Genomic DNA, 11760 nt, shown 5'->3' with positions numbered 1-11760 from the left:
AGGATTTTAAGCATAACCTTACTAGCATGTGAAATGAGCGCAATGGTGCGATAGTTTGAACATTCTTTGGCATTGCCTTTCTTTGGAATTGGAATGTAAACTGACCTTTTCCAATCCTGTGGCCCTTGTTGAGTTTTCCAAATTTGCTGGCAAATTGGGTGTAGCCCGTAACCCGTAAGCCGGGTTACTTACAGGACCGCCTACTGCTACCGAATACCTCTCACCGACCCGTGCGCTCTCACAGAGAGGGACTCCTCAGGGTGCCGTCAGCTAGGCAGTGTCGTCTGGCGACACCCAGGGGAAGGGCCTTCTCTGTGGGGGCTCCCACCCTCTGGAACGAACTCCCCCCAGGACTTCGTCAACTTCCGGACCTCCGAACCTTCCGCCGCGAGCTTAAAACATATTTATTCATTTGCGCAGGACTGGACTAGGTTTTAAATTTATATTGATTTTAATTGGTTTTAGTATTTATATCATTTTAATTAATTTGGCTTTAGAATAAGTTTTTTAATTGTGATCTTAATCTGTATTTATATGTTTTTTATTGGCCTGTGAACCGCCCTGAGTCCTTCGGGAGATAGGGCGGTATACAAATTTGATTAAATAAATAAATAAATAAAAATAGCACTTTTACTGCGTCATCTTTTAAGATTTTGAATAGCTCAACTGGAATACTGTCTCCTCCACTAGCTTTGTTGTTGCTCAGATTTCCTAAGGCCGATTTGACTTCACATTCTAGGATGTCTGGCTCAAGGTTAGTGACCACCCCATCGTGGTTATCAGGTATGTTAAGGTATGTTATCAGGTATGTTAAGCTCATTCTTGTATAGTTCTTCTGTGTAATTTTGCCACCTCTTCTTAATATCTTCTGCCTCTGTTAGGTCCCCGCCATTCTGATCCTTTATCATGCCCATCTTTGTATGAAACGTTCCCTTCATATCTCCAATTTTCTTGAATAGATCTCTGGTCCTCCCTATTCTATTGTTTTCTTCTATTTATTTACACTGTTCATTTAAGAATGCATTCTTATCTCTTCTAGCTATTCTCTGGAATTCTGCATTCAACTGGGTGTATCTTTCTCTTTCTCCCTTGCCTTTCACTTCCCTTCTTTCCTCAGCTATTTGCAGAGCTTCCTCAGACAGCCATTTTGCTTTCTTGCATTTCTTTTTCTTTGGAATGGTTTTAGTTGCTACCTCTTGTACAACGTTGTGAACCTCCGTCCATAGTTCATCAGGCACTCTGTTTATCAGATCTAATTCTTTAAATCTATTTCTCACCTCTACTGTATATTCATCAGGGATATGATTTAGTTCATACCTGAGTGGCCTGGGGCTTTCCCCTACTTTCTTCAGTTTAAGCCTAAATTTTGCAAGGAGAAGCTCATGATCTGAGCCACAGTCAGCTCCTGGTCTTATTTTTACTGATTGTATAGAGCTTCTCCATCTTTGGCTGCAGAGCACATAGTCAATCTGATTTGACCGTCTGGTGATGTCCATGTGTAGAGTTATCTCTTGGGTTGTTGGAAAAGAGTGTTTGCTATGACCATCGTATTATCTTGACAAAATTCGATCAGCCTGTGCCCTGCTTCATTTTGTACTCCAAGGCCAAACTTGCCTATTATTCCGGTTATCTTTTGGCTTCCTACTTTAGCATTCCAATCTCCCATGATGATAAGGACATCATTTTTTGATGTTAATTCTATCAGGTGCTGTAGGGCTTCATAGAACCGGTCAATTTCATCTTCTTCAGCACCAGTGGTTGAGGCATAGACTTGAACTACTGTGATATTGAATGGTTTGCCTTGGATTTGGACTGAGATCATTCTGTCATTTTGGGGATTGTATCCCAGTATTGCTTTTCCTACTTTTTTATTGATTATGAAGGCTACTCCATTTCTTCTGAGGGATTCTTGCCCACAGTGGTATACCCGATGGTCATCTGAATTAAATGCACCCATTCCTGTCCATTTTAGTTCACTGATTCCTAAGATGTCGTTGTTCAGTCTTGTCATCTCTTGTTTGACCACATCCAGCTTGCCTTGATTCATGGATCTTACATTCCAGGTTCCTATGGAGAAAAAATCTTCACAGTATCGGACTTTCCTTTCACACACCAGATACATCCACAGCTGAGCGTCCTTTCGGCTTTGGCCCAGTCACTTCATTCTTTCTGGTGCTACTAGTACTAGCCCTCTGCTCTTCCCCAGTAGCATATTAGACACCTTCCGACCTGTGGGGCTCATCTTCTGGCATCATATCTTTTTTTCCTTTTTGTACTCTCCATGGGGTTTTCATGGCAAAGATACTGGAGTGGGTTGCCATTTCCTTCTCCAGTGGATCACGTTTTGTCAGAACTCTCTGCTATGACCTGTCCGTCTTGGGTGTCCCTGCACAGCATAGCTCATAGCTTCATTGAGCTACGCAAGCCCCTTCGCCACGACAAGACAGTAATCCATGAAAGGTTCTTTCCCAATGAAGTCCAACAAATCGATGATTTTCCACAAAGTTTATATTTTTGAAGGTTTCTGAAGTCCGTCAACTTTTCTTTTGTATGGGCCCTTTCCCTTTGTAAGTAGTTCAAATGCTTTCATTGATCTTCTCAGCCATTTTTCAGCCTTCATGATGTCTGTATTGCGTGCTTGCAGTGCAGTTGAAAGAAGTGAGATTTCTTCCAGAATATCGATCATCGATGCCAAATCATTTAAGAAATATTTATTGATGGGCAGCCATGCCTGAGTATTTTGCATTCACATGAAAATATTGATCTAACGCTGGATAAGCATGCCACACAGTTATGGTTGCCCTTAAACTACAGGCAGCCCATCTTGGCCCAAAAACTCTACCAATCCTTATGATGTTAATTTGAATTTCATCAAATTCAATTTGGTTCTTATTGGATTACTGAAAATAGAGTGTATCTTATCAATAAATATTCTGAAATGATTTACTTGCTTTATTTGCTTTATGGAGTCATCTAAAACAAGTTGGAGATGATGGTTCAAGCAGTGCTATATGATAATGTTTAGAAATTCTTTTGCTATTCTGGTGCTCACTCCAGATTTTCTCCCAAGCATAATGCTGGCACCATCAAAACAGAACACTATTAAATATTTTTGTAGGTAGTCCCGGGTAAACCCAACCTTTTGTAGACTTTCAAAAACTGCAGAACATATTGTCTCTGCATCTTGTTTCTTCAATTCAACAAGCTCAACAAAAATTGTTGGTGGATCCTCTGAGTCCTCAACTTTTATGAAAACTATCAAAACTGGTTTGCAGGATACTGTTGAGGCTTCATCAATGATCAGACATATTTTCAGATTCTTTGCAATGATGGTGGTAAACATTTGGGTTTTAATTTCATTTGCAATGCACTCAACTATTTTCACAACTGTTGGCCTTGAATGCAATCCTAATGCCAAATCTACTCCATTTTCAGTTTGTAATTCTATGAATTCCTCTATGCTTGAAATTGGTCTGTATCAGGGGTGAAATGCTCCCGGTTCAGATCGGATTGCCCAATCCAGTAGTGATGGCGGTGGATGGTTCAGAGAACCGGTAGCAAAAATCCCTGCCCCTCCCCCAGCTGAGCTGGTCATCAGAGGTTTTTTTTTAACTTTTAAAAGCATTTTTTCTTCAGCCAAAAAAATGCTTTTAAAAGTAAATAAAAAGCTTCTGATGATCGTGTGACTCAGCTGGGATTGTCAGAACCTTTTAAAAGCATTTTTTCTACAACCTCTTTGACCGAACAGGTTGTTTAAAAAATGCTTTTAAAAGGTTCTGATGATCAGGCAACTCAGCTGGGAAAAATGCTTTTAAAAGTTTTTTTAAATTGGCCACGCCCACCTAGTCACATTACCCCCACCACCAAGCCATGCCCACAGAACCTGTAGTAACAAATTTTACATTTCACCACTGGTCTGCATGCTTTTGCCAGGCTGAAACAGTTTTGAACATTTTAGAAGTGGTGCCATATTGCCTTTCAGAAATCTTGTCCATTGCTTTTGTTATGGCTTCCTGCTCTGCTTGTTTTACGTTGTCTCTACAAATGGTGTGCGATTTTGAAATGAAATGTTCTCGCATTTTCTTCCTTAGAAACGCCTGCTGCACTTCCTTCTTTTTCCCAGCCGCGTCAAACTTGAAATGCTTCCACTCTTTGGACAAATGAATATTGCTCTCTATTATGAACTCATGTTTTGCACAATACTTGCAACCTAGTATCTTATTTGAAACCTCCAACCCATCATACTTAGAAGTTGTTGTACTGTTGCATAGTCCAGCAGTCTGGAAGAATGCTTTCAATTTTGGGCACAGTGGGTGACTCAATACTTGACTTGCTGCTTTCTCCGGTTTCAGGTGGTGGTGCTTGGGATGGTTTTGGATCATCCAAGGCCACTTCTGATGGTTGTTGTGCAAGTTTTGGTTTCTTGGCCAAGAAACCAATCAAAGTCTGTTGCCTTTTCATCCTTCCTCTTAAAGGCAGCTGCTACTACAAAAGGGGAAAAAATGAGCCTTGTTAGCAGGGAATACACAATGTAAAAGCATACAAAAAGCTCAAAACCCAACTTTCACACTTTACACACACACACAACACAAAACAACATAACTGACTCACACACAATGCAAAAGCAGCTGCACTTCACCTCAAATGGCCCCTGCAACAAACAGCCACAAAAAGCTCAAAAACCAACTTTCACACTTTTTCCACACAAAATGTCACATAGGGCTTTGTGAGATTTTGTGTGTTTGTGTAGTGACTGTGAAACACTACAGAAACACACAAATCTCAAAAATCTGAATAGATATTTTATTTTATCATTTTATTTTATTTTATTTATATTTTTAGATAAAAGCAGCTAAATTTAAAACTTCCTAAATTTTAAATGGCTATGTCTAAAAAAAAAATCCTTAAAAAAACCCCAATTAAAAAATTTTTTAAACCCCCCAAAAAAACCAATCCAGTTACTTATCCAATTGAAGGCACAAGGCAGGCAGGCAGATTCAGTTGTTCGCCAATGAGATTGATTGCAGGCAGATAGAGTTGCTCACTGATGAGATTGATTGCAGGGATTGCAGCAGATGAAGCAATGCAAGTGTTGAGGCCAGCGGCTCGGGATTCAGTCCAAAAAGTGGAGGTAAGAAAGCTGGAGGCTGGGAGGAAGGTGGGTGGTTAGTTAGATAGCTTAGCCAGGCCAGGCAGGGGATCCAGGGGTGGCATGAGGCCTGCAACCGATCCCCGATGGCTGTGCAAAATATGTGAGGCTGGGGATTGGGGGGCAGCATGCTAGGCTGCAATGCACAAACAATCTCCAGTGGCTGCACAAAGTATGCAAGGCTGGGGATTAGGGAGGCATGCTGGGCCGCAACCGGCAATGATTATTTTTTTGAGTGAGGATCCATTGGCGAGGCGTCCAAGCAAAGCAAGGCATCCAAGCGAGGTGAGGCATCCAAGCGAGGTGAGGCATCCAAGCAGGCAGGTGTTGGAGAAGTAGCTGGGCCGCATGGCAAAGGGGAACTTATATAGGCCGGGGATGGGGTGGGTAGGCCAGAAGTGCCAAATGGTGGGAAAAGTGAGTGGCGGGAAAAGTGAGCGAGCCGGAAGGAAGCGGCAAGGAACCTGGAAGGAAGCAGCAAGTGGGCAAGCGGGTGACTGGGTGATTGGGTGGACATGGGCTGGGCCAGGGAAGATTCCTACCGGTTCAGTGAACCGATGGCCATCATCGCTACCAGTTTGGCCGAACCAGTCCAAACCAGTAGGATGTCACCCCTGATATGAACTAACTGCTTCCTGCAAAGGCTCACATCTGTTTGCTCCTCTTTTATGTCTTATGAGGGGGGCCAATCAACTCCAAGCCTTACTCATGAGTCACCCTTTTTTTCCTTAACTGTTCTTGTCTTCTGGCAGCTCTGCGCAGGTGCACACTGGGAAGAGGCTCACACTGTTCTTCTGCCTCACTGATGTCAGGTTCTGGAGGCTCCAGAGGCAGCACATAACTACCAGGTGGCCCTGGCCCCCTCTCTGCCTCCGACGCAGACCCCTCATTCAAGCCTTCCCCAGATTCCAAGACTGGCCCATGTTCCTCCCCAACTTCCTCACTGTCCAACTCTGCTGCCAGCTCTGCAGGCCGCCTGCGGATCACAGCAGTCAACTATCAGCTTAAACTATCCTTCCTCCCTGTTGGACTTGCACCATTTATTACAAGGGATGCTTTTTCAATCCACATGAAAAAAGGCAGTAGCAACTAAAAGTCAACCTTGGGCTTTTTTCCAAGTCTTCTACTCAGCTTCGGATATAATTAAGCCAAAACATTTGTTAAACAGTAGTAGTAGCACAAAGCACCAATTGGATAACCAGGTTAACAACCTTAGCAAATTTCTGTTGCTAAGTAAGACAATTTTTAAGTGATTTTTGCCTCTTTTTACAACCTTTCTTGCCATTTTAAGTGCTTTCTTCTCATTTTACCTGAAACACTGAAGTTGTTAAGTTAGTAATATGGTTGTTAAGTGAATCTGGCTTCCCCATTGACTTTGCTTGTCAGAAGGTCACAAAAGATTATCACATGACCTCAGGACTTGCTAAACTTCCCATAAATAAGGTTAACTAAAACCTTAATAACCTAAATAAAGATTACCGGTATTTTAGTTCAGGTTTCTGCATAAAAGTGTGTATGTCCCAAGCAATTAGGAAGAATAGGATGAAAGGATAGGAATACAGCTTAAAGTTGATCAAAACATGGTCAGAGAATGCAGTATCTATTTACTTACCGGAACTTAAATCTCTAGATGGGAAAAATTGCCACTGTGACACTGAAATGGCATTGTGGGAAGCCATCCTCCTCTAGAAGAATGAAATATTTTGAGAAATATTTAAAAAGGCAGGATAAAATATTTCTCGTAAAAGAGAAATAAAAAATCTTAAGGAAAACAGAAACTCAGAGCCCCAATTCCCAGCCCCCAGCAGATATTTTGTGCCCATTAAGAATGCCATTCCATCTACGAAGTAAAATACCTTCAGCTCCAGGATGATTAACCCACTACCATTTAGCAGCAGAGCTCCCTACATTGCACAATCTCCAAAGGACATTGCATCACCCTCCAAACTTCAACCAAACGTAGCTCAGACAATCTATAGAGCCAGCTACAATCCCTACCTAACCGCTACAACAGCCAATAGAATACATGTTCTTCCACAGGAATAGGAAGCTCAAGTGCAAAGCCCTAGAGAAGGAATAAAATACCTTCGCTCTCAACTCCAGATGTTCAACTCAGGGGTGGGTTCTAAAATTTTTTACTACCGTTTCTGTGGGTGTGCCTTATTTTTATGGTCATGTAACACTGGGCGTGGCTTGGCGGTCATGTGACTGGGTGAGAGTGGCTTGGCAGTCATGTGACTGGGTGAGAATGGCTTGGCAGTCATGTGACTGGGTGGCCGTGGTCAATAACAATAAATAATAAAAATAGTAAACAAAGTATACAAAACAATAAGCGGTACCAAAAACCAACTTTCACACTTTATACACATACAACACAACATAACTGACTCACACACAATGTAAAAGCAGCTGCACCTCACCCAAAATGGCCCCTGCAACAAGCAGGAGCCTCACACAGCCATAAAAAGCTCAAAAAACAACTTTCACACTTTACACACACACAACACAATACAACTGACTCACACACACACAAAATGCCACATACAGCTTTGTGAGATTTTGTGGGTTTGTGTAGTTAGACTGAAACACTACAGAAACACACCAAATCTCAGAAAGCTGCACAAATATTTTATTGTATTATTTTATTTTATTTATATTTTTTAGATCAGGGGTCTCCAACCTTAGTAACTTTAAGGTTCGTGGACTTCAATTCCCAGAGTTCCTCAGCCAGGAAAGTCAGGAAGTATACATACTGTCCTTCTCTCTCTCTCTCTCTCTCACACACACACACACACACACACACACACACACACAGAGAGAGAGAGAGAGAGAGAGAGAGAATATAAATTAATTGTATACTAAAAGCTTGCCTTCAGAAGTTGTGGTGCTTCATCACTGGAGGCCTTTAAGAAGAGACTGGAAAGCCACTTAAGGCAGAGGTGGGTTTCAGCAGGTTCTGACCAGTTCTGGAGAACCGGTAGCGGAAATTTTGAGTAGTTCAGAGAACTGGTTGTAACAATTCTGACTGGCCTCACCCCTATCTATTCTCTACCTTCTGAGTCCCAGCTGATCGGGAGGAAATGGGGATTTTACAGGAACCTTCCCCTGGAGTTGGGAGGGAATGGAGATTTTACAGTATTTTCTCATGCCATGCCCACCAAGCCACACCCACAGAACCGGTAGTAAAAAAATTTAAAACCCACCACTGACTTGAGGGAACACAGAGGGTGGGAGGGAAAGAGAGAGTTGCTCCAATATGTCATGGTACAGTATTTTTTACTGTATGCATTAAAATGGCAGAGCTCTCATGATCAGAAAATGTGTATTCTGACCTTGCCTAGAACCTAACTTATCTTTTTATTTCCTGTTATTTTTTTCCACCAGCTAGAGGTATTTAAAGCAATGAACTGAAAAGAAAAAAAATATCAAAATGCCTCCAGCCTCTCTGAATGTATTTCTGCTGGCTGCACAAATATTTTATTTTTCAGTTCATCTAGCATGAACTTGTTTGCCCTGCTTCTTGAGATTGGAATAGTGCTCTGAATTCCAATAAGGATAGAAAATGTTGTCATTGTTTCAGGCATGTTTTAAACCTATCATTTATTTAATTCTAAGGTTTGCACTCAATTGAATTTCATGGGAGAAAAGTCATTAGGCAAAGCAAAACCTGCTTAAAAGTTATTTTTAATTTATTTTCTGGCACCTAATTTATGTTATTTGAAGAAAAATAACAAAAGTTATTCAGTATGCAAAAGTTTCCATTTTCATCTTACATTAGTTAGACTGATTAATTCATACTATTATTAACAAGAATTTTTTGTTCAGCGGAATGAATACTACAGACAGTATTTACATTTCCACCAATTCAAACTGAAACTGCATTAAAAGTAAACTGGGAAATTACATAGTAAGGCCTGTTCTACGAACATTGTTTTTCTTTAGGTGATATTTGCAACTGAAAAGAAAATTGCAAAAAAAGAAGAAGGAAGATGTGGAACCATAATGTCTTACAATTTTCCAGTTGTTTGGTATTTCCCAATAGCAGGTGAAAAATATGTAATAAAAGAAACTTCAACCAACAAATTAAAATATTGTAGAAAAATGCCTGGTTAAAGGCATGTTTGGCCATCTTTTACAGCTATTTACTGGAAATGCTTAAATATTATCCTGATGAAAACTGCAGCACCTAATAATTTCTGTAACAATCTTGTAAGGATTGTGACAAGAACATATGGACTAGAATAACGTGTGATCTCTATATAAAAACAAAATATCTAAACAGATGAGGGGAAAATATTCATTCTCTATAACACATTTTCCCATGATTACTTTAATTATGGTTTGTACTTTGTTAATCCCACAGTCAGGGTTCACAGGACACATTGAGTTTATACCACATACTAGGCTAAAATGTGGCTGACTTGGACATCATTTTGTAGATGTCATAAAAACTCAAATGAGCATAGGAAATATCTTCTGTTGATTTCAAGATCACAATTTTTTCACAATATTTTATAATGTAGGATCGAACTCTTTAGGCACACCAAAGAGGCATGTAATTATTTGAGATTACTTACTCGCAGAAATATAATGACCCCAGAAACAAACTAATCTGAAGTATCCTTTTACTGTTACCAAAGCAATTCCCTGCCCAAATCTAAAATCTACTGGGGGAAGCCCCCCCGCCCCGGAAGAATGAAACATTTTGGCAAATATTAAAAAAGCAGAATATTATATTTCCCCTTCAGCTCCAAGGTGATGGGGTTAAGAAGAACAGAACATGACCATTCAAGACATAATAGGATTAACCCACTACCATTTAGCACAGGGGTGTCCAAACTTGGTCCCTTTAAGACTTTTGGACTTCAACTCCCAGAGTCCCTCAGCCAGCAAAGCTGGCTGAGGAACTCTGGGAGTTGAAGTCCAAAAGTCTTAAAGGGACCAAGTTTGGACACCCCTGATTTAGCAGAAGACACAGAGCTCACTAACAGTACAGTAACAGAATTGGAAGGGACCTTGGAGGTCGTCTAGTCCAACCCCCTTCTCATGCAGGAGACCTGTACTAGGGATTCAAACCGCCGAACTGCCAACCTTTCTGATCAACAAGCTCAGTGTCTTAGCCACGGAACCACTACATTGCACAATCTCCTAACGGCATTTCAGACATTGTACAACCTCCCTAGCAGCATCTCTGAAATTTATAAAAATCCATATACTCATCAAACTAATTGGTCAGTTGCCCCAGAACCACAAACCCTGGTGGTTTTGTTCACCAATAAATGGACCTTCTTTGCAAATCAGCCTCCATTTTGTTTCCAGTGTCTTTCTCACAGATTTAAACTGAACCAGATGGATTTTCCTTCCAACACTACCATGTCTACATATTTTCATCTATGGTTTGTGACTCCGTATCTGCTAGATGCAACATTACAATCAATGGTGGGATTCAGCTGGTTCGGGCTGGTTAAGGCAAACCAGTTGTTAAAATTCAGCACTGTCCCCACCCCACCCGCCCAACCCCACTGCACCCTGCCCTGCCCCACCCCACCCTGCCCAGTCACTCCTCATCTTGCCTGCTCACCTGGCATAGCTGTTGCTGCTTTGTCTGGCTCCCACACTTGCCTCAAACACATGGGCTTGCCTACTTTCGCCACCGCAGCTGCATCCCACGCAGCGCTCTCCCCTAAACCCAGCTGAGCAACCCTGATCTGCCTGGGTGAGCCTGCAAGCAAGCCACAAATCCTGCCCTAGCTGTCTCCCACATGGCCCAGCCAGCTTGCCTACCTTCTGCCATGGCCTATTACGTAGCAGCTGTGGCCTAGCTCTCTGCCTCTGCCTTCCTTCACCAATCTCCACTCCTTGTTCATGTAGACTTGCCCAGCTGGTTTAGCCTGCTCCCACCCATTCCAGCAGCAGAAGCCTCGAAGCAGAAATAAGCGCAGCCAAGCGCCCCCTCAGGGAAGCAGGGCTGGGAAGGGTGCTTGTCTCCAAAGCCTCCCATTTCTCTAACCCTCCTACTGCTTCTCTCCGCCTCAATCCGTTCCTCTCCCTCAGCCTCCTACTGCTTCTCGAGGCCCAAGAAGCCTTGAGAACAGCCCTCCACAATGGAGCCCTTCCTGGGGAGCAAAGCCTTGGACAATCTGATCTATCCCAAAGGCCTTGAGAAGTTGCAGACTTTCCACGCACCTCCGCCGGCCCCAGTGCCCTGTCCTTTAGATGCCAATGGGGCCAGCACCCGACAACGGTTCTCCAGGAGGGCAGCCAGATGTCCCAGGGCTGCACATGAACACTGTAGTGGAGCAGCAGTCTCAGCCCCAGGAAGGTGTCTCCCCTGAGAGCCACCCACCATCAGCCTTACTTTCATGGGCAGCCATGCACTGTCCCCGTTGGGATCTGAAAGGCATGGTATTCAGGCCGACAGAAGCGCATGAAAGATATAGAAGGTAAGGCCTATGCTGGTGGCAGGGAAGGGACACCCACTGTGGTCAGCTGAAGAGCCACCTCGGGGGGACACAGCGAGCCGTGTCCCCCCGAGCCATGTTTTGGGCCTGGTGCGCTTGGCTTCTGTGGGGCTTCCGGATGACTGCTGCCTGCTTGCCCTCCCCTCCACC

The 11760-nt window shown here is 42.7% G+C and overlaps 1 pseudogene; it reads right to left on the bottom strand.

The window, feature by feature from the left end:
* Positions 1 to 2506: 2506 nt before the first annotated feature.
* On the bottom strand, positions 2507 to 4461 carry LOC131194987 (E3 SUMO-protein ligase KIAA1586-like; annotated as a pseudogene).
* Between the last annotated feature and the right edge of the window lie 7299 nt (positions 4462 to 11760).

The sequence above is a fragment of the Ahaetulla prasina genome, chromosome 3 (assembly GCF_028640845.1).
Source record: "Ahaetulla prasina isolate Xishuangbanna chromosome 3, ASM2864084v1, whole genome shotgun sequence".
In the NCBI taxonomy this organism is placed as follows: Eukaryota; Metazoa; Chordata; class Lepidosauria; order Squamata; family Colubridae; genus Ahaetulla; species Ahaetulla prasina.
This window is presented reverse-complemented; position numbering and strand designations above follow the sequence as displayed.